At 39.6% G+C, this 24,064-nt stretch overlaps 1 protein-coding gene across 1 annotated transcript in view; it reads right to left on the bottom strand.

Moving 5' to 3' along the window:
- The window catches only part of kcnd1 (potassium voltage-gated channel, Shal-related subfamily, member 1), a 74,610-nt gene that overhangs the window by 18,636 nt on the left and 31,910 nt on the right, over positions 1 to 24,064 (bottom strand). The gene's annotated exons all lie outside the window — the stretch shown is intronic.

Raw genomic sequence — 24,064 nt, 5'->3', positions numbered from 1 at the left:
GTCATGTTTCTATTCACACATTTAAGTGATCTGATAACAAAGTTTGTCACTTCTTTCAACATGTTAGCCACCAGTCCATATGCTCCATTTGAGCTCATGTCGCTGCTTTTTCACAGTGTTGATGAGTCCTCCATGGATGAAAAAGGTTAATGCTGTACCTGATGTTACACAATCTGAACCTGAGATGGTTACTCCATCATGCTTAATGACACCACAAAGACACTGCTTTGGTCTCATCTGATGCAAATGACTTGATGTATGTTAGTACCAGTGAACATCCTACATCAGACTTGCCAACACGTAAATAATCAGCATACGCCACATCTGTTGAAACTTACCAAACAGCAAAGGATAAAGTTTAAAAGGAAAACAAAGTTACACAAAGTAAGAATCCTAAAAAAACTTGCATTCAAAATATGCAAATCAAAAAGAGACAGAGATCTTACGTAAACTGTCACTACAATCAAGATGCCAATTTCAAATTGAGACAAATGTCATACATAACTCATCACTACTGCCAGAACGGTGTGTTTAGACAAAGGCAAATGTCACACACCACAAGTTTCTATGTGCCATGATGCTGAGTTCAAAAGAAGGAAGATGTCTTACATAACCAGACGCTACCAAGACAACACTGACTTTAGGCTAAGGCAAAGGACTTATATCACAAACTGTTATGCAAATGACCCTGCATTCAGATCCAAACAAAAGCAAACAATGAGACAACTCAGGCGAGACAAATACAGAACAACATGGCATTTAGAATCAGTCATAACATGCAGTGAAAATGTGCAATGGAAATAAAACAAAGGTACAGACAGATGAATAGACAACCTCAACAGAACAATAACCGTCTGATTAGAAAAGCTATCTAAGTTTTTCAATCACAAATAAAAAAGGGCCCATATGTCTGCACAGCTTGCAGACATGCAGTCATTTTTGCCTAATGCTACCAATATTATTAGTAGTAATATTTCTATTATTTTTATTGTTGTTGAAGTTATTATTGTTGTTGCAGTGCTTCTGTGTGTCTCTCTCTCCCCTCTCACTTCCTTCTTTCTCTCTCGACCCAACCAGTCAAGGCAGATGGCGCCCATCTAGTTCCTGGTTCTGCTTAAGGTTTTGTCCCATTAAAGGGGAGTTTTTCCTTGTCGCTGTTGCAAATGTTTGGTAAATTAAAGAGTACAGTCTAGACCTACTCTATGTGAAAAGTTCCCTGAGATAACTTCTGTTGTGATTTGGTGCTTTATAAAATAAAATTGACTTGACTTGCCACAGAGCACTCTTTACGAATCAAGTGCGACCCTGCAGTAGGTCCAATTACATTAAAGATCTGCATGTTGTTGAAACTTGCCTTACAGGGAGTTCTGTTCACATTTGCAGTGATAAATGCCAAAATCCACCACAGTGCACAGTACCAAATGAGAGAAAGAGAGAGTGGATCTGTTTCACTTGCCATGATCACCTAAAGAATGGTAATATGCCATCCGTTGCCATGGCCGATAATTTAGAGCTTGCAGATATTCCAGCTGACAATCTAAACATATTGGACTAACGTCTCATTTCCAAATGCATTACATTTGCCAAAATGATCCCTCTTCCCAAAAGTCAACAAAGAGCCATTCATGGCAATGTGGTCCCCTCTGCTGTGCAATAAACAATCAATGAATTACCTAGACTGCGAAGTGAGTTTCACATCATTGGAGTAAAGCTAAAGAGACGATTGCGCTACAAAGATCATCAGCTGCTCCAGACTGTGACCTGGCCTAAACCTGTGAGGGCTCTGCTTAAACTAAAACAATCCCCAGTAGAGAGCATAACAGTGTCCTCTACTGGGGATGAAGCTGAGTTATGTGACCCAACACTTGACAATGAGGATGATGAAACTAATGAGGATGACAAAATGGATGAGAAGGATGCACTGTGCAAGGCAGAAATAGCTAGCGGGACAGGCAGCTACAACAGTTCAGGTCAGGTTAGCTATATTTTGTCAGTTTTGTGGCTAAAACAGCTATTATAGTTAGCTGATGTGGTAATAAGATCAGTTTAGCAGCTAAAATAGTTGTTAGCTAACAGTTCAGTTCAGCAGCTAAAATAGTTGTTAGCTACTAGTTCAGTTTATCAGCTAAAACAGTTGAGGCACGTTAGCTAACGGTTCAGATTAGCAGCTAAAACAGTTGGGGTACGTTAGCTAACAGTTCAGATTAGCAGCTAAAACAGTTGAGGTACGTTAGCTAACGGTTCAGATTAGCAGCTAAAATAGTTGAGGTACGTTAGCTAACAGTTCAGATTAGCAGCTAAAACAATTGAGGTACATAAGATAACGGTTCAGATTAGCAGCTAAAATAGTCACAATAGCTAACAGTTCAGTTTAGCAGTTAACACTTCAATTCATTGGTTATTAAATCTTACTGATGCTAACTGTTTATATTTGATTATTTGTCTTCTGGGCTTAAAAATAAGAAGCTGAGTTTCATATTCAGAATTTTCTATATGAAAAGTAAACACAGCATAAAAGTTCAGGGTAATAAACCAAAAAACTATTGAAGGACAAAATCATGAACTTGTTTCTTGTTTTCCTACATGACTTTGCGCCCTATACATGCAGCCGCAGAGCTGACAGCCGGGTTAAATACATCTCAGTATGTAAATGAATGAAGCTGTGATGGGCAGACAGCCGACTGGAGCATCTGGTAGCTGTTAATACAGGCAGTACAGCTGGAACATCAGCCTCATTAGCCTGCAGTTTATGGACCTTGTGCTTCTTGGGTTGTAAAGTTTGACTGTGATTTTGGTAGTAAGAAGAAACAACCCACACACTGCTGTTGCATACATAGGTGTTCATCAGGTAATACCACCTGATGAACACCATCATTATAAACTGTGAAACCCTCGACCGTAGCACCTTGGATTTATTTTTCATTCAGATGATCACAGCTGATTTGATCGAATGTTTCTCAATCTCAATCTTCATTTTCCTACTTTTAATTCCTGAATCAAGTTACAGTTACAAGTTCCAAAACCTAACTTAATGCTTTGATAATGCAGATTCAACACTTACTTATTTTGTCTCCAAACTCTTATTTATTCATGATTTTTCAGGGTCCAAAAGTCACAAAGTTTGTAAAATGAGCAAAAATTGAGACCACAGCTGTGCCTCAATTATTTAAACATTACATTTCTAAACCACAAATATTAAACATGTCAAAAACATCTAAAAATCTTGTCAAATTCAATCTTGTCAAATTCACAATAACAGTAAGATTAGTTGGACATAACATTTTTGTCATATGAAAAGGTTAAAACTGTTCAGGTTTACTAACATTTAAGTTTAGTGGCGAAGATTTTTTGGTTCAAATCCGTCTGGTTATATCTCAACAGTTTGGTTTAGCAGCTAACACAGTTCAGGTTATTTAACAGCTCAGTTTAGCTAACAAGACAAGACTAATTTCGATTAACAGATTCCATACTATATCTGAAAAGGCTGATTCCTGAAAAAACTATCAAAGCCCAATGTTAATTGTGACCAATAACTTTAATGATTTTTACATTAAGCCTAAAAAAATTAAATATTTAAATCACGTAGAAACATTTAACATTTAACAGAAGCTTTCCAAAGGTTATGTTTTCTGCAGTATTGTTCTATAGTATTATTGTATGTATTATATTGAACACGTTACTGTGTCCACCTGTGTGTGTGCGTGTGTGTGTGTGTGTGTTCCTGTCAGTCTAATTGATCTTATAATAGCTCAGTTCCCAGCAGACAGCAGTGTTTAACCTACATTGAATAGAATCACTGTGACCTGACACCAGATCAGACAGAAAATACACTAAAACTGGAGGTAAGAGGCTTTTCTCAAGTTATTTTAGCAACCTGGGTTACCAAAAAGGCTAAATTTTACCTCTCTTCCTTTGCCTTTTTAAAGTAAAAAGTTAAGACTTTATTGCAAGAATTCATTTTATGTAGATTTACATTTGCTTACATATGATGGCATTCATACTAATAGCATTCTTACGATATTTATATATTTTATAGTAAAAAAATAATAATAATAAAAGAAAGAAAGAGAAAGAAAAGAAACAAGAAGTAGTATGATGGTGCATTTACATATACATTACATATATATACAGTACACACATACTGTATATATATTAGTGCTGTCAGTCTTCCTCTATAATCCAATTCGAATTTTATTCCTTATTATTATAATATTTGGATTATATTAAAATTTTTAATGCTCAAATTTAGCCTATGAATATCTACTATGTGCCTTTACACTGTATACGCAGGCTGATGCATCAGCATGTGGTTGTTATATGTTCTGTCCACTAGAGGGCAGTCCAACTTTACCATTTTCTTGCTAAGTAACAATTAAGCTCAAACACAAAATTAATAGCGTTAACTGAAACATAAATATTAAGCTTTCATCGTGCTGGATCATAATAATTAAACTACACATTTCAATATGCGTCAGTATGTGCCCGTTTACATCAATACGTGTAATTTGGGTCAGGATGCACTGCGAGTCCAAATGATAGCGTGAGTAGGAGCTCGGTGTCCAAATCCCAAAAAGGCAGCTGCAGCATTGATCGCTCAGGCTCATGTCTCTCTTCTTAAATAGTCAGGTTGGTGGTGATCTCCGTCTGTCAGTTCTGATATTGTGACATTACGTTAACACATTTAACGCGAGACTGTGATTCAGTCAGAAAACGTTATTGTTAATCAGACGTGACAAAAGCATTTCGTTTTCACATGCAGGTCGGCCAAAGTGAGAAGGGAGAGATTTGCTAACGTTAGCCAACACATTTATTTAAAAAAAAAAGAAAAGAAAAATAGCTCATTGATTAACTAATTTATCCATGACAAATAATCCTTTGATCATCATATTTAACATTGATTTGATTACATCTTTACATCTTTCACTCTTCAAACTCTTCAAAGCTGAATCCTTATTTTATAGCCCTGCCTCCTCTTAGAATAAATCATTTCCTCGGCCTTTTAACACTTAAAATCAGTCTGTTAACCACCATCAGGTGGCATCTTAGTTCACCAAAAGGTTTACACATCAGTAACTATGACGACCAATATCATCTTCGGACTGTTATATGGAGCGACCCATGTCTGCTAAGTGCCTCAGAGAAAGACACATTAGCAGACACAAACCATTATTATTGATTAAAGGAACACTGCGACATTCAGTGAAAGCCTCTTGTTCTTGTCTTTCTCAGAGTCAGATAAGAAGATGAATATCAATTTTCATCTCTGTGTGTCCAGTACAGACAGGATGTGTTCAGCATAGCTTAGCACAAAGCACAAAGACTGGAAACTGATACTGATAAAATGAAATATGGTTAACTGCTTCCACACAAGTTGAATTAACCAAAGCACCAAACCCTGTGGAAAAAAGGCATCATAAGTTTTATTTTCTGAAGTGTCTTTTTGCCAGTAAGCAAGAAAAAAGCCAAATTTTGAATGGGAGTCTTGTGAGCATGCTGGCTTTGGAAAGAGGATGATTGTTTATGTGAGCATAAAGACAGAAAAGAGGGGAAACTGCTCCATTAATAGAGAAACAAATCCACCTTCCAGAAACTCTAAAGCCGCTTTACATGTTGTATCTTATTATCAGTGGCGGCTGGTTAATGTGTTCCAATTATCCAGAAAAGACTATTATGTTTAAGATAAATTAATTACCTATTACGAAATAACTATGAAACTAAAATGTTTATTCTTATTCTGTGTCTCGTAGTCATGCCAGCATTTGTTAAAAATGTATTTCCAAATTGTATTTGGTTCATTTCTGTATGAATACGTGCATTTCCTGTACGAGGGACGCCGGCCAAATGAGTGTGTATGTAGTCCTTCAACTTTTGGCGAGCAGGACACCCGAAGCTGCTCTCTAATTTGTTGCTTCAGATTTTCCACTGGACGTATCCGAGGCAACTCTCTGCGCCCTGGACACGACCATTTTTATTGGTAGCCCATAGACACACGAGTTTCTGCAACGTCATCAGTGAGACGTGTGCAGGTGGATTTTCAGTGTTTTCAGAGAGCAAACATTATGAATGTTACAAACGTTTGTCTTGTACATCAGTGAAACATCAGGAAGTATATGCTAATGTTACTTTATTGTTTTCATGCTAACATTACTTTATTGTTTTCATGCTAACGTTACTTTATTGTTTTATGTTAATGTTGCTTTATTGTTTTTATGCTGATGTTAATTTATTGTTTTCATGCTAATGTTACTTGAGTGATGGGAGCTTCTGTGCTTTTTTGAGTTGATTCTGGTTGATGTTTGGGACACATTGAGCTACTTTTTCCCTGTAAAGTTAACTTACTAGCTGCTGTTTCTCACTGGAGTATGTTTCATATGCTTTTTGTTTAAAGGAAAGGTGCTGTAAAAAAAAAAAACTTTAACCAGCCGCCACTGAAGCTAACAACAAGCTACTCACAAGTCCATCATGGAGTAAAGGTTTAGGACAACAAATAGGTTCAATGCTAAGTGCTGCTAAATCTACAATGTCTCCTCTTTACATTTATGTTCCTACACCTGTTAAAACAAGATACAGTATTTAATTCGACAGACTTGGATTGGCTAGATGGTGTATTTTTCCTCTTTGGAGCTAAGCTACTAGTCTGCTTTCAGTCTTTGTGCTAAGCTAGACCAAACTGAGGACTTTTTGAAAATGTCTGTGTTCCTTTCAGAATAATATAACATTACTATTTGTTTAACAAACACACTATTTACAGAAGGCCAACTGTCAAGTTTAATAAGTAGCCTACTGTATATTGTCTCTGTAAATGCTAACAGTTTGTACAGTTTGTAATAAAAGGGTTAGGGTTAGCTTGGTTTAGTCGGTTTATCTTAATTCATTTTTATTTATATTTTATTACAATATACATATTGGTTTAATGTCTTTTGTGAAGCACTTTGTAAATTGTTTTTGAAAAGTGCTGTATAAATAAAGTTAGTATTACCATTTATCATCAGCCCAGTTAGCTTCTAGGTCCAGCTGGCTTTAGTCTTGCGATGCCAGACAATCGGAGATCTCTCCGCCTACTGATCGTCTGGGGATTTCTAAATGCACAATAGTTGTGTGAATGATGGCGAGTACAGCCGCTAACACACTTTCACCCCTTACATTTTGTTAAGGATGCGGCTTACTGGAAATGATGCTGTCCCCCCATTGTCCTCTGTGGTGAACTGCATGTCACCACCCTAATAGGAACGGATGCCCTAAAGACTTTGGATTGGTTCTGCAATGCAGTTTTTTTTAAAACTCTAATTGTTTCCATCCATTTTTAACAACAAAAGCAGAGAGATTATCCTCAGTCTCTGGTTGAGTGAAGCATTCAGACTGAGTTGTGAGTCTAAACTGCTTCAGAATCAGCAGATTCAGATTCTCAGATGCTGATTCTGAGTCAAGCAGCACAGAGATGAAACTGATATCTACTGACTCTACAGACTTCTCTAAAGAGGACGAGTCTGTCATTCATTCTTTTTCTTCATCAAACCGAGCAAAAATAGTCCAAAAAGCGCGTAAAATGCTAAACATAATCCACAAAAAGCTAGCCTATATTTATAGATGGCTAGACAGAAAAAGAACAACATCTACAAAACATCAAGTGACCTCCAAAACACGAGGTATTCATTTATAACCCCATACCTCCAATAATACACACATTTATTTACTGCTAACACACACACACACACACACACAAACACACACTTGCAACCATAAAACGTCCTGCTGGTGTGTGTTTTATCATCAGAGAGCAGCAGTAAATCTGCAGCGGCCTTCAGTCTACAGCCAAACATTACACACAATGCACCTTTAATGGACTGTAAATCAGCTTTGATGCTGGTGTGTGTGTGTGTGTGTGTGTGTGTGTGTGTGTGTGTGTGTGTGTGTACGTTTGTTTGTTGACTGGATGCAAAATGTAATTTTAAAGTGTTTTTCTAAAATAATCAGTATGTTTCCATCATATATGTTTCCGTTTTTACAAAAAAGTCAAATCTATGGAGAGATTTAACTCTCAAACAAAGCATGCTGGGAAGTCTGCTAATACCACTGAAGGAAAGTAACTAAGTACATTTACTCAAGTACTGTACATAACATCAAGCTCATTATACTTTTGTACTTTTACTGTAGTTTGATTTCTCATGCAGGACTTTTGCTTGTAATGGAGTATTTGTACATTGATGTATTTGTACTTTTACTGCAGTAAAGGATTTGAATATTTCTTCCACCACTGGGTTACAATATCACGTAGAAACCTAATTGAACAAGTCAGCATAAATTCATTCAACTCATCATTTCAAGTCGTGTGAACTCGTGTTTATAAAGAACATGATGAAATATCAAATAATCTGAAAATGAAATATGGATTCAAATTCAAAAATTTTAATTTTTAATTGAAGTTAGTGAATAAACATTAGTCTTTGTATGATGTGTAGAAGAAGAAAAGAAGGTCAAGAGTTCAACCAGTCACTATACCCAGAATCCCCTGCAGGCGTTCACCACACACACACACACACACACACACACACACACACACACACACACACACGCAAACATAAAACATAAAACATAATGCATGTTCAGCCTATTGACAAACACCCCCCCCCCTCCCACCCACCCTCCACACACACACACACACACACACACACATATTGTACATACAGTATTGACACACATTGACCCTCACACACGCGACATAGAAGCCTGGTTTATATTTAACTCATTCAGACAAAAAACATATAAAACATGACTTTATTGATTTATCTTATTCACTGACCTGGACAGTATTACCACTCACACACACACACACACACACACACACACACACACAAAGAGACAAAGCAGCATGATGTATATTCAACAGCAGTATGTATCTCACACACAGCACACGATTCACTGTCACATAAGAAAATGATACGTTTGTGACTATATGAAACACTTGTGATTCAATATGATTTCACAAGATGTCTCCTCCTTAACGTCCCTCAACTCAGAAACACGTTTCTTCTTCTTCTTCTTCTTCTTCTTCTTCCTTCAGCTGGATGTTCTTCTTCTCTGTGCAGAATAATGTTTTGTTTTCATTCATCTGCTGAAGGAGGAAAGTTTCTATTTTCTCACCTTCAATCTCAGTTTAACTTGTGTAACTACAAGCAGGATTTATGACATCACAACTAGTTTGGAGCCAATCGTGGTCCAGTATGCAACTAACACAAGTGTGATGTGGAGACTTGAAGCGTTGATCTCAACATGCTTTGCAGTTACTATTTATATTTGGTGTACATACATATTATTTTAGTTTTTCACACTTTGTATTATTTATAGATGCTCATAATGTATTACAGTTGTTTTTATGATTGGCTACCTGCAGGGTTCATCTTTTTATGGCCCGTCTGTGAAGTTACATCACTGTTTTATTGTGTTTATGTAGTTTTAATGGTTGATAAATGTGTATATAGTGTAAATACAGTCAGATGTGTAGCTCTCTATGGAACGTACTACAGTGTATCTACAGGAGAGCTTTCAGTGGGCTGTATTACTGACAGCAGATTCTGTCTTGTCAGATGTATTTCAGTGCGGTTCTGATTGGATGTAAATGTGTCAAATGTGCTGCAGATTCACAGAGTTTTGTTGCTTGTTTGTGTTTGAGTGAGAAAAGTATCGAGGACATTCTCAGGCTGTAGTCACTGAACGCTTTCTGTGTGAAAAAGATGCAGATGTGTCACAGTTTGCTTCATAATCGTTGTTGTTGTGTCGACTGAGTTTTGAACATGTGGACTCAGTATTAATCCCTGCGGGGAACCGATCATAAAAAAAACTGTAATATGTTTTATTTTGAAAGGTTTCTTATGAATCTGTGCTGCTGTGATTTCCTCTTGTATTTTCTTTTTAACCTGTACTTATTCAGGGGGGAATTTCTCTGAGAGCGATGCTTTTTCTCAGGATCACATTCATACCTGGAGGCTGCCCAGTAGAACCACAGTCTGACCTGCTGCCACTGGAGCAGGTGGGGGGGGGGGTTAAGGGTCTTGCTCAAGGGCACCTCAGTGGCACCTTGTGGAGTCACAAGCTGGTTCCTCTAACCTTTAACCCTCCGCTGCTCTCACAGAGATGAACAATCCTGCGACCGACGTTTCACCAGCAGAGGTCAGTAAAATAAATCTTCCAACTTTAAAACGTGGGAGGTTGTGACTGCACAGAGGTGATTAAACCAACTGAGACTCTGTGTGTGTGTGTGTGTGTGTGTGTGTGTGTGTGTGTGAGCCCGGAGCTGCTAATGCTAAATAATGGATGGCAGCATTAGAGAGCTTGTAGCTGGTTAGTAGAGAGACGGAGGGGAGAGAGGGAGGACAAAGTTTCTATTTATTTTCTCCTCCTCTTCATCCCTCCCTCCTCTCTTTATACAGCATATTTCCTTTATTTCCTTCATCTCTCTTGCCCTTCTGTTCTCTCCTCTATCTTCCTCCTCATCTCCTGTTTCTGCCCCCCCCCCCTCTCTCTCTCTCTCCTCTCTCCTCTCTTCACCCCCTCCTCTCTCTCTCTCGGGTCATTATCTGCTGCTGCTGCTGCCGGAGCCAAGTCTCCGTCCTGCAGCAGCAGAGGAGAGAGGAGGACAACAAATCGAGTGGTAGCTTGACACGAAGCCAGGGAGGAGAGATGGAAGAAGAGGAAGGAGGAGGAGGATGGAGGATGGAGGATGGAGGGAGGAGGTTGAGTGAGGACACACGTAGAGGAAATGAAAGAGGAGAAGGAGAGAAGAAGAACACAGGAGGAGTCAAGAGGGACAAGAGGTAGAGCTTAGATGCTATCTGTTTATAATATCTCTATCTGGAAATAAACTGGCCGGGGCCTCGTTTCCCAAAAAGATGATCATAAAATCATCTCTGGAGCTTCCTTTAAGCTTACGAAATGTTTCCCAAAAGCATCGTGACTGAAAACTCTTAGACATGATTAAATATGACATGTTTTATTCAAGTTTTAATAGATTTTGTTTATTTTTAAGTCAGGTGTCCATATGAACAGCTGTAATCATTCCTCCTGTTCATACTGGATATTAAAAGATCCTTCAAATGTGTTTTCAATGTTAGTGATGGAGGATAAAATCCACAGTGTGTCCACACAGTCATTTAATGAACGGACGGCTGTTTATGAGCAGCTCATCAGCGAAGTAGGAAAAAAACATTGTAAATGACGCCTTGGCAGCAGGTTGAAGCCCTGACTTTTGACTTGCAGACACTGTGAAAGAAAATTGAATAGTAGGTTATCATTTTATAAATCTGTTGTATATATGTTACAAATGTCTTCAAACTAAGGAGTCAATGTTTGTTATCAACTGAATGTGATGTAATGTCATCGTCATTTTGGGGACACATGTTGGTGAAGAAATCCTGCTCCTAGTCTAGTTGAACTCTTGAACCTGTTTCTATCTGAGGGTTGCTTGCTGACCTCTGGGGTTAACTAGAGATATCTTTGTCTTAAGCCTACTGTTTTAGAGACCATACTTGTTTGTAAGAAGGTGTAACGGTTTGTGGAAGTGTCCATTTAGGGACCAGACTGTTTTTAGCTTTGCTTCTGGAGAGGTATAAAGCTAGCTCTAGTTTGAGTTCACAATCTTTAGAGAAAGGACCAGCTGAACAACATGCTTTCTCTCCAAAAATACAAGATGATTGTATTTTTGTTTGTGTTTGGACATTTGTATAATTGTTACTGATGATGTGATGGATTGTACAGTGTTTACAACTGCTTCAACAAGCTTTCTTTATGTCTCCATGTGCCTGAAACTTTGACCACGTTTAACATCCGACATCAGAACAGGATATAAAACGACAGAGCTTTAAAACCTGTAACCACATCAAGAAATGAACTACAGCCAGATCTCAGGTTCCTTAACTATTAAATATAATAACCTAAACTGTAGAATAAGTCGGTCCATGAATGAAGGACACACAGACAGACTGAGACTCCTGCCGATGTGTCGTAATAAATAAAGGTTTGTACAAAAAAGGGGAACTCTCAGGAGGCCCGGGTCAGCCCGGTTATTCTGAGCCGCTCTCTCAGTATGTTGAATATTTCATGGTGGAGGATTATGTCATCCTGCCATGACACACCGGCGTCGCCAGCGAACCCCGCCGACAGAGAGGAGAGCGCAGAGCGGAGGAGACGTCGGTGAAGCACTGTCTCCAAATTTCCCTGAAAGCAGAAAAATAAACAACAAACAGACGGAGAGACGGACGAGTGCTGCCGAGTCCTGACGGGAGCGGATAAGAATCTGTTCATGCCGAGTCAGCAGGTTGAAAACGTACAGACCGATCCTTATCTCCCACCTGTGATACCCGGCCAATCACAATCTAATTCAGAGACAGACGGCCAATGGTAATTAGTTTAGACTGGAGAACAGGAAGGACAATTATAGTGCAGGGTGATCCCTCAGATCAGAGTAGAAGAAGAAGAAAAGATTAAAGACTGAAACAGAAGCTTTTCAATTTCATCTTTTTGTTCTGCAGTCAGAGAGAAAAACATCTGAATTCAACAGAAAACGTTTCTGAAACTATTTAGATAATTGATTCATCGTTTGTATCATTTTTAAAGCAAAAAACCCCAAAATATCAGCTGTTTAATGGTCTTAAATGACAGTAAACTGAATATGTTTGGGTTTTAGAGGGTCGGTCAGACAAAACGAGACATTTGAAAGCATCGTCTGGAGCTCTGAGAAATTCTATCATTTCATAGACAAAACAATTCATCAGTTAATTGATCATGAAAATGATAGGAAATAAAGTCATGAGGAGGACAGATGTCACAGACGAGGAGCTAATAAATGCTAACTGGTCGTCATTTCCACCTCCTCCGAGACTCACTGTGGTTGTTGTTTCAGTCCCAGTATGACTGTTGTTCAGATCTGCCCGAACCAGTCCAACCAAGGAGGAAAACCAACCACTTATTAAACATTTAAACCTTCGTGTTCCTGATAAAACATCTTTCTTACAACCTGAACTGCATCTTAAACGATTTTGCTCAAGCGATTATAAACTGGTTAAACTGGTTAGTTTTGCATGAAATCTATAAAATTCTCCAATAAATGATATTTTTAAAATATGAGTTCAACTTTTCAGGAACAAATCAACAATGAGGTGTCTGAATGTTTGACTGTGTAAAAGCTTCAGTAAAACATTATGAAGAGCTGATCCGGTGTGGAATATTTATCCTCTGTTCCGTCTCCTCTACTGCTCGAACGGGGATCGTTCTTCACAAGGACAACTGGTATCGACCGGACCAGTTTGATCGTCGGCTCAGTTTGTTTTTCCTCTTTGAAAACTTCTATTCTGGGTTCCAGCGAGCTGCTAAAAGCCTCCCTGCTCTCCTCCTCGTCTTTCCACCTTCCTCCCTCCTCACCTCCTTCTCCTTAAATCCTTCCTCTCTTCTCTCCTCCTCCTCCTCCTCCTCCTCCTCCTCCAGTGTAATCCGCTGCCATGTTTAATTGATGGCGTGATGATGAAAGTTGCAGGAGGAGGGATGGTTGTTCCATGTTTTTTTCCTGCTCTGGTGAAGGAGATCTGACTCTTTAAGCAAACTGAAATCCTGCCTCTCTGTTTCTTCTTGTTTCTTTTTTGGGTTATTTCAATCCCTTGGTTTTTTTTCTCTCCTCCTTTTCTCCTTTTAAACCTTGTTATCCTTCCTTATTTCTTACATAAAATCATGTTTTGAAGGGACAGGTCTGACAGTCTTTGGTTTTATTACATTATTATTATTATTAGAATCAGCAGTGTCACCCTGGATTTACTTCATTATGGATTAAAAACACCTCAAAATATCCTTGAAAATCATATTTTAACAACTATGCACTTTAAAAACAATAATTAGTGTTGGTGAGAAAAGAAATGATCAGCGATACAGCTGTACCTTTACCATGAACTGGTAAATTACACAGATGTTACACTTGTCTGATTGCATTGCAAATCCATCCACAGGACCAGATGCATCATCTTTTTTTATTCTACACATTCTTCTTCTTCCTCGTCAAAACCTGCTTCCTACATTACCCACAATGCAACTGGAGACTGACGTGTGTTAGTAGTGTCTGATGTAGCCTGGAGCTGTTGGCCTGCAGCAGGGACGAGGAGCTACACAGGTCTGCTAAACCTCACTTCTGTCTGACTTCACACCCCCAGATTTTACTTGACTCTTTACTCTTCAGCCCCGAACAGACTCAAGTGACAAACAGGACAGTGAAACAGAAACTTAAAGCATCTTTAGTTTAAATATCTGTGACTGAAACTGTAAGAAAATCCATCACAACGTACGACAGCTAAAAGCTCACTGGAGGCCAAAACAATGACCTTCATTTGATAGAAGTTAGTGAGATTCTTTATATGACTGATAAAGTAAAATATCACATAAATTAATCAGTAAATATAAAAATATTTCTCTGAAATAGAATCACTATTAAACATGTTTTATATACACATGTATCACACCACTAAAGCTTTATCTAAAGTCTATTTGAGCACTGATCACATTATTTCACACATTTACATCACATGAGAAACTAAACTACATCCACAGAAAGTCTTTACTTATGATTATCTTTAAAAACTGCAACAGAAACACAGAACATGCTGAGAGCAGTTGTTTGTGCCACTATAGTTTCCTAGAAGGAAGTTTCTGGAAAAGGTCGGAGTTCAGTACGACTCGTTTTCTGTTATTACATCTCAAATCTGATGTAAATTTGCTGATTGAACCTTTAATAAAACATATTTGAATCATAATGAAGTGAAAGACTTAGAGAGGAAAAGAAACTGAACAAAATAAAAGAGAGAAAAAAGAAAGAGGAAGGAAATAAAAGTCAGTCACGCTGAGTCTATTTTCAGCATCAGTTGTTATTTAAAGACAAACAGATTGAGATCACAGAGAGAATCTAACCAACAGGACCGAGTGATGAGAGCCGTGACGTCCTGCTAGAAATATTCTGCACCTGATCAGTCTGGAAACAAGAAGTTCTCTACAAAGTTACAAAGTGTTTGACATCATAAACCAGCGTTAGCGTCCGCTCTCCCAACAGTCAGCGTTGGCTTCTTTTCCAACATCTTCCTCTTACATTAACTAAGTAGTTTTAGTAAGTGAGTAAACTTTATTTCTATAGAGACTCATAGAGAAATAACACAAAATATTGAGACTTTTGTTTGTAAAATGAGGCGCTGACTCAGCTGATCTGATGCTGAGAGGAAGTTTGTTCCACGGCGTCAGAGCTACAACAATAAGAGCGTGATCGTCTGAAGACTGAAGACTGGACTGTGGAGCTTTTAGCAGCGTTTAGTTTTCAGATCTGAGGGTCTCGGTGCAGAATAAAAGGGGTTAAAAGATCTGAGATGTAAAGCGGAAACAGAGAGTCAGTTTAATTCAGCCAGGACTGAAGAGATACTGTATGTTAACTAAGTTTAGTGTTTGTAAGAAGAAGTGTGTTTGCATCGTTCAGGCCAGTAAATAATGATTGAATCTAGATGAGAGGAAACGAAGGTATGAACATGTTGTTTTCAGGGAGCATTGGTTACATTTGGAAATATTTCTGATTTATAAATAGCAAGTTTGAACCGAACTCTGGATGATTGAAGTCGAGTTAGTCATCAAAAACAACTCCTAAAGTTTCTGGCTGAATGTTTGAAGTTAGTTGTCGGTGTTCCAGGATGAGATATGATAAGCACCAACAAACTGGACTCCAGGAAGTTGGAGGTCATCCAGTCTGCGATGGCAGCGAGACAACAGCGCAGAGAATCCAGATTGTTACGATTCTCAGGACTAAACGAGACAAGCGGAGGTCATCGGAGGTGAAGTAACAGATAACATGAACATGGAGTAGCAGATACTAGCCGAACAAAACAGGACCGAGGACGGAGCCTTGTGGGACTCCACATGACATGAGAGCTGAAGTTGTCAACAATGACTTTTAGTTACTTGAGAGAAGCTATAATCTATATTTCCTGTAACTCCACAGTCGGAGCTTTATAGTGAGTTTCAGCTCGTTGTTTGTCTGTACAGCTGTTCTGGTTCACTCTCAGCGCTCTTAATGTAGTTTTTGGCTGTAAGAGACACTCTTTCCATTAATAAACAAAGATTATCTGATGTTGTGAATAAAACACGTGACATCAGAGATGAAAATGGAGGAAGTTCTGACCACAACCCCGCTGCAAGTCAGCAGTTCTGCCTGACATGATACTTGGACTCGACCCTGTGACACGGCGAAGATGATGATGATGATGATGGAACGAGTCTCGACTGATACGACTGCGATCCACAGAGACGTTCAAACCTGGAATATCAATATCAAAGTGAGAATCAATTTGACATGTGAGCAGGAAGCTGTGCGGGACTAATATTAGACTCCAAACACTCTGAAAATAAAACCAGCATGATGATTCCTAAAATAACACACACACACACACACACACACACACACACACACACACTGTACTGAGAGGAAGTGTGTATACAGTGTGTGTGTGTGTGTGTGTGTGTGTTCTGGGTCAGACTGAATGTTAAACTTTTTAAATGGAGCAGAAAGAAACAGTCAGCTGACTCACCAATAAGTTATTTACTATTGTGTGACCTTTAAACTCACATGTGTACATTAACGATTTAAACTTTTAGCTTCATATCATTAAAATATATCAAAAGTTCTGCTACCAGACAAATTAACTAAATTACAAAAACCCAGATGAAAGCTCCATTCAGACAGGATGAACGTCACAAAGGCAGGTGGGGAATGAAATAATTGAACTGATGGTTCTGGACGTCATGGTAACTCATGGTGATAATGAAAGGATCTGGTCTGTAATAGACGAAGCCAGAAGCCTCCTCAGGGAAGAGTCAAAAATCATCCTCCTTCCCGGAGTCATAACTGAACACACTGACATAAAACACACATCGATATCATTCAGCGTCGTTATCTCTATTATCCATCATCAATAAACCTCCATCAATCCACTGATAAACCAGAGGAACTTTAGTATGACAGTAATCCAGTGACAGTCGTCTGTACAACAGCTGATTCAGCAGACTTTTAATGGAGACAGTTTGTTACTGAAATGCATCTTGGGAGTCGTAGTTGACTTCTCTCCTACAGTTTTTTTATGACCACAGACTTGTCGCTCAAAGAACCAGATATTTTCTAACACAATGTTTCGTGTTGATGTCACCAAACATGATGTATGAGAAGATGAACTAGGATGTTACTGCAGGAACATCTGGAATAATAAACCTCCATAAATCCTCAAACAAACATCTTTATAAAAGACTGAAGATACATTTATATATAATCTTTGTTTTTTTACCTCTCGGATTTTATGACTTTATATACATTTTGGAGGAAAATTGACGAGTTGAAGGCACAGACTAGAACAAATCAATAAGGCATCACAGTTTGATTTTCTTCTTCTTCTTCTGTCGTCTTCTCGTCTTTCCTTCCTGGTTTCCATTTAAAGAATTCCTGACTTTTAGTCGGGTCTTTCCTTCTCTTCCTCTTCCTCTTCTCTCCTCCTCCTTTTCTATTTCTGGCCACAAGGAGTTAAACGCCACATAAATGTTTAAAACCGCCGACACACAAACACACACACACACACACACACACACACACAGAGCTGATATTCCATTACTGTCTCTCTGGTTTATCATGTGTGTATGAAGCGTGTTTCCGCTGGTGAGATATCTGATCCACCACAGTCCACATTTAGTCACATTTACAGGATAATATAATACTTACAGCTCATATGTAAAGAGTGTAATTATGTCTTCTGTTCATACTGACTGTGAAGTGATCTCGAGGGCGTGTCCCGACTCAGACCGCCATTAAACGCAGCGTAAAGGACGGGTTCACAATTTCACAAAGCAAAGTGTCATTATTTTATTTTCTACTGCTTTTTTTTATGTTGTTTATTGCTTCCATTTTGCTTTTATGTCTTTATTTTTATTATTCATATCACAAAAACACTTTATACAGTACTTGAGTAAATGTACTTAGTTACCTTCCACCACTGGTGTTGCATGATGGGAAAGAATCTAAACATCTAAGACGTCTGACACTTCTGAACAGTACTGTAGGGGAGTGTGGGGTAAGATAAACCACCTCCTGTATCCAGACAACTGTGCACATGTTTTATCATGTGACCATAAATTCACAAAGCAGCCATCATGTGTATCTCGCTGTTTTGTTTTGTTTTTTTTACAGAAAACGATTTTTTGCTGGTCAAAGTAAATTTTCTTCATGTCTGATATAATGACTGTTATGTCAAAGCAAATGTATCCAAGTCAAAAAAATATATATTATACATGTTGGTGCTTTGCTAACATATAAAACCATGTGAATCACTTAGCTAAAGATTAGCTTGAATTGCTAAGCTAGGCTGGGTTTTTTTCCCCATAATGGAGGCTATGGGATAAACTGAGCCAGTGGTTCAACTTCAACATTATAGAAAAGCTTTTATGCTAAGAACCTACAAGAGAAAAAACAAACTGGGGGATCAACACCCTCTGAAGAATTGGAGAGAGCAGCCAACGATGTGAAGATCAGTGGCAAAAGACAGAAGTATTGACGGGGCATAACCATAAACTGTATAAAAATATGGACGTAGTTACCGTGACGTCACTCGTTGGTTTCTGAAGAGCGGTTTTGAAGCTCAAAGCGAGCCGCTCCGGCCGTCGCCATCTTGACAATGAGTGACGCTGCCTAACTCCCAGCCAATCAAAAATGGGTAAAGAGGCGGGCCGAATGGCTGAAACAAGCCACCTAGCGGCTGGCGGACCTGTCACTCAAAGCAGCCATGTCCTTCATTATGCAGAACTTTATGGCTTAATATAATTTAAACAAGTGAGTTATAAAAAAAATTCACCCCCCGTACAGTTGTCATGAAAGAGGAAATTAGCTACAGAGACCAAAACCGTTGTTTGTACCAGGCTGTAAACATGTTTATTTCTGCTGTAAAGTTGGACATTTTAACATGGGGGTCTATGGGGATTGACTCGCTTTAGGAGCCTCAAGTGGTCGTTCAAGGAACTGCAGTTTTTGGCTTCATTTTACAGCCCCGGAGGTTTCCGCTTGGGTTTCATATGTTAGCAAATCACCAACATGTATAATGCATATTTTTTGACTTGGATACATTTGCTTTGACATAACAGTCATTATATCAGACATGAAGAAAATTTACTTTGACCAGCAACAAAAAGTTTTCTGTGTAAAAAACTCCTCTCATGTGCTTCTCTCCATCACAGCGAGACAGACATGATGGCTGCTTCCTGAATTTATGGTCACATGACAAAACATGTGCACAGTTGTCTGGATACAGGAGGTGGGTCAAGTTATCCACCAGCTCATCTTACCCCGCTCTCCCCTACCGACTCTCTGGGATCAACTTACCCCTGACCTGGGGGGGGGCCACAGGAAGACTTTTTCAGGCCCTTTTTTTGTCATAGATGCATTCTGACAATTTCATTCTTCTTCTGTCCCATTTTTCCTTACCTGGAGGACAACATATGTAAAAACCGGCTCATCTTACCCCCCCCCCCCCCTACATATACAGTACATGTAAATATACACACATAATCTGAACATCAACCGTGATACTGAATATTTTCTGGGACGCTAACACACACACACACACACACATCTTGTTTACTGTGGCCTCAGGCGGCGTTATACTCGTCCAGTTGAGAATAAAATCAGCTCTTTGTTTCTACATCTTCTTCTTCTTCTTCTTCTTCTCTCTCTGTTTGCTTTTTCTCTGTTGCTGCTCCTCGCTCTTCCTATTTTCCGCCCTCTCGTTTTTCTCCTGTATTTACATCTCCCACGCCCCCCCCCCCCACCTCCCCCTCCTCCCTTTCTTTGTTATTAACTCGTCTCAGTTTGTCGCTGGAAGGAAGCTCACGTTGTTACAGAGCGTCTCTAATGTCTCTTATTCGTTCGTTTTGCATAATCGACATTTCAGTATTTATTTTTACACACACACACACAAACTCACACGTGACAGAAACAATCCATCATTGTGTGTCTGTGTGTGTGTGTGCGTGCGCGGTATTTAAATATCACATGATGTGTTTTAAATGTTTCAAATAGTCTGACATGAAGGAGGAGACGAGAGGAGGAGAGAGACACACAGAGAGGGGAGTAAAAATGGAGAAGAGTGGGGGAAAGGTGGAAGGAAAGTAAAAGAGGAAGGAAGAAGGGAGGAAAACATGGAGCAGAAGGTTATTTGTGAAAGGAGGATGAGAAAAAAGAAAGAAAGAGGAGAGAATAGTTGAAGAATGAGGAGCAGGAAAGGAGACGGCGAAAGAACAGTTGTTCAAAAGAAGGGATGATGGAGAGAAGAAAAGACTGTAAAAGAAGAGAATAGAGGAAGGAAAATGAGAAGAAGAGGAGAGAAAAAGCAGAGGAGGAAAAAACAGGATGAAATTATAGGAGACAATAAAAGAGAAGAGGAGGAGAGGTACAGGAGGAGAAAAGGGGATGATCGGAGAAAAGAAGGAAAAGAGAGCGGCGGAGAGAGGAAAAAGGAAAGAAGAAAGGGGGGAAGAGGAGGTGAGGGAGGAGAGAGCAAAGAAGACAAAGGAGGCGAAAGAAGAAGGGACGATGAGGAGGAAAGAGGAGGATGAGAGTGAAAGAGAAGTGAAGAAGAAGAGGAAGAGAGGATGAGATAAATGATGGAACAGAGGACGAGAGGAAAGAAAAGGGGAGAAAGAGGAGACGAGGATGGGAGGATGATGCACTCAGACGCTGAGAGGAAATAATTGATGAGAAGAAAAGTTTCTCTCCTCCTTCACTCTCACTCTCTTTTTTTTTTTATCTGTTTATCAGAGACTTGCTCAGCCAGACGGCAGCTGCAGCAATTAGGGTCAGAGAGAGAGAGAGAGAGGAGGAGGAGGAGGAGGAGGAGGAGGAGGAGAGGAGGAGAGGAGGAGGAGAGGAGGAAGACAGAGAGGAGGAGGAGGAGGAGGAGAGGAGGAGGAGGAGAGGAGGAGGAGAGGAGAAGAGGAGAGGAGGAAGACAGAGAGGAGGGGAGGAGGGGCGGTGGTGGGGATGGGAGAAGGTAAAGCAGGAAGACAGAGAGGAAGAGGGGGATGAAGAAACAAACAAGAGTGAGGAGGAGGAGAAAGGGAAGGAAAGGAGGAGGGAGGAAGGAAAAATGGAGCAAAGGATTTAAAAATGGAAAGAAGGAATGAAAAGAGGAAATAAAACTATTTCAAACTGATTTTTATATCTTTAAAAATGTAAAAGAAAGGAGAGATGATGAAAGAAGGAAGGAAGGAAGAACAGCAGAGAGAGAGAAGTGAAGATAAAAGAAGAAAGAAGAAGAACATTAAAGGTTTATGACCAGTAGAGGAGCTGTGGAGCAGCTTTGTGTCTGTTGTGTTTTTATCTCTTATTTAACCTTCATTTTAAATTCTTCTAAAGTTTAAACACTTTCTTACATTTACATCATTATTATCATCACAAAGCCTAAAGGAGAAACGTCACGTCGTAGCATCTGAGGAGAAAAGTATAAATGTAACAGTGTAGAAGATCACTAACAAACTTCTCATTGAGCGATTTATCTCCCGACAGCAGCAACAAGAAACCAAACGTCAGACTTCCTGTTTGTAACGTTCCCCACGTCGTGATTATAGAAAGCTGCCTGATCTTTACATGAAACCAGATTACTGATATAAAAACATACGGACAACATAACAACAACGCTTAAAGAACATAGGAAATGCTAACCTGCATCTTCTTCAATCAATCTATTTTACAGAGATGCACAATGTTCATAATATAACACAACAACAACACACTACTCCACTGATCAGCACGCCAGCAAAGGCAAGAAGAAGAAGAAGAAGAAGAAGAAGAAGAAGAAGAAGAAGAAGACTGCTAGCAAGAGAGTTGTGAAGTTTGAGGAACAGCTGTTTTTCTTCTTTCTTTATTCCTCTTTAAAATGTTTCATTCAACGATCTCTTCAGTAGAAACTCAGGACTCGACTAGATGTTTATGTTCTGACCACCGACTTTCTATGATTTCATCTTTGTTTCTAATAAATCAGATTTTTTGCGTCAGTCGGTTTGGAGGAACAGTAGAAAATACAAAATGTTTCATCGCAGTTTGAAATAAAACGCAGTGCTATTTCTTGCTGAAATGCATCTTGGGAGTACTTAAAGGACGACTTCACAGTTTTTCAGTCTTAAACCAGCAGTCAGGTGTCCATATGAGCAGTGAAAGAGGTTTTCCTCGCTGTAATCATTCCTCCTGTTCACACAGTCATTTAAAAGTCTGTGTGAAGCTTCTATTCAGCTTCAGCAGTCTGAGTTAGTCATATCAAGTGGATATCTGACACATTTACAGTCTTTTTAGCATCAAATTCCCTCTTTGTGTTTCCTCGGACAGTGTTTCCCTGTTGAGCTGCAGGTGGAAGTATAGTAACAAAAAGAGGAACTTTGACACTAAAAAGACTGTAACGTTGAAAGATATCTACTTGATTTGACTCATTTGGACGCTGAAGCTTCATATTAGCTTCAGATAAACTTTTAAATACATTTTTGCACAGAAGGAGGACTGTGGATTTTATCCTCCATCACTTCCATTGTAAGGTCATTATGAAGGGATCTTCTAATGGTCAGTATGAACAGGAGGAATGATTACAGCAAGAAAAACAGCTTTAATGTTCATTTGGGCTCCTGACTGTTGGTTTAAGACACACTTAAAAAATTATGAACCCGTCATTTAACTTCTAACTTTGAGGTTTTATGTCTCTGAATGTGAACAGAAACTTTTCAGGAAAGAAAAAAACATTCTTCAGCAGAGCAAGAAGAGCAGTTGTATTAAAAGCTTTTATCTAGTGTAGGATTGTGTTTAAACACAGACCCGTCATGAGACACGTCAGCCTTCTTAGTCTGGAAGAAAAACAAAGTGGATTTTCTCTAGAAAACTATGAACATAACAGACTGGAACAAGACTCAGCTGATGCTGGATGTAACGGACTAATTGTATTGTTTAGTTGCTCTTCAGGGATTATAAACCTGAAATGAGAGAAAGAGAAGGAGGAAGTAATGGACAGAAAGAGGGCAGAGAGAAGACATGATGAGGAGGATGATCACAGCAGGAGAGGAAGATGTGAAACTAAATGAAGGAAAAGAGGAGAAGAGAGGAGAGGAGGAGAGGAGAGAGGAAAGAGAGAGGGGAGGAGAGGAGAGGAGAGAGGAGAAGAGAGAAGAGAGGAGAGGGGAGGAGAAGAGAGGAGAGGGGAGGAGAAGAGAGGAGAGGAGAGGAGTGGAGAGGAGAGGAGAGGAGGGTGAGGAGAGGAGAGGAAGGGAGGAGGGTGAGGGAGGAGGGGAGGAGAGGAGAGAGGAGGGGAGGAGAAGAGAGGAGAGGAGGGTGAGGAGAGGAGAGGAGGGTGAGGAGGAGAGGAGGGTGAGGAGGAGAGGGGAGAGGAGGGGAGGAGAGGAGAGGAGGGTGAGGAGGAGAGGGGAGAGGAGGGGAGGAGAGGAGGGTGAGGAGGAGAGGGGAGAGGAGGGGAGGAGAGGAGAGGAGGGGAGGAGAGGAGAGGAGGAGGGTGAGGTGTGGACAGATTGATGGTCCCTGCAGAGCGTCCAGTCATCTGGAAAACTGGGACACACACACACTTTGGTCTGCTTTAGCTTTTTTTGTACTTTCCAGGAAGCTGCTCTCTGATTGGTTGTCAGGTGTTAAAAATCTACCTGAAACAGCCTCAGGTCAACAGTTTAAGCTCTGCTCTAAATCAGAGCTCAAACTATATTAAACACTGTGTAACCACGGCAACAGCACTGATGCTCATGTCCAGGGAGGGTTTTTTTATGTTTTCTGACACATCATCAGCTGTTAAACTGATATGTTGAACTTATTAGCAAACAGTTACAGTTACGGAGCAACATTATCGTTCATGTGGAGTCGTGTTTCTGTCCAGTATTCTCTCTCTTTTAGCTGTTTTTACTCTCTACCAGCTCCTGAGGGAAATATCTGCCTCTTTAACTATGTTCACCAGCTAGTCTACAGCTAACTGTGTCGTAGGTT

Source organism: Thunnus maccoyii, chromosome 4 (assembly GCF_910596095.1).
Source record: "Thunnus maccoyii chromosome 4, fThuMac1.1, whole genome shotgun sequence".
In the NCBI taxonomy this organism is placed as follows: Eukaryota; Metazoa; Chordata; class Actinopteri; order Scombriformes; family Scombridae; genus Thunnus; species Thunnus maccoyii.
This window is presented reverse-complemented; position numbering and strand designations above follow the sequence as displayed.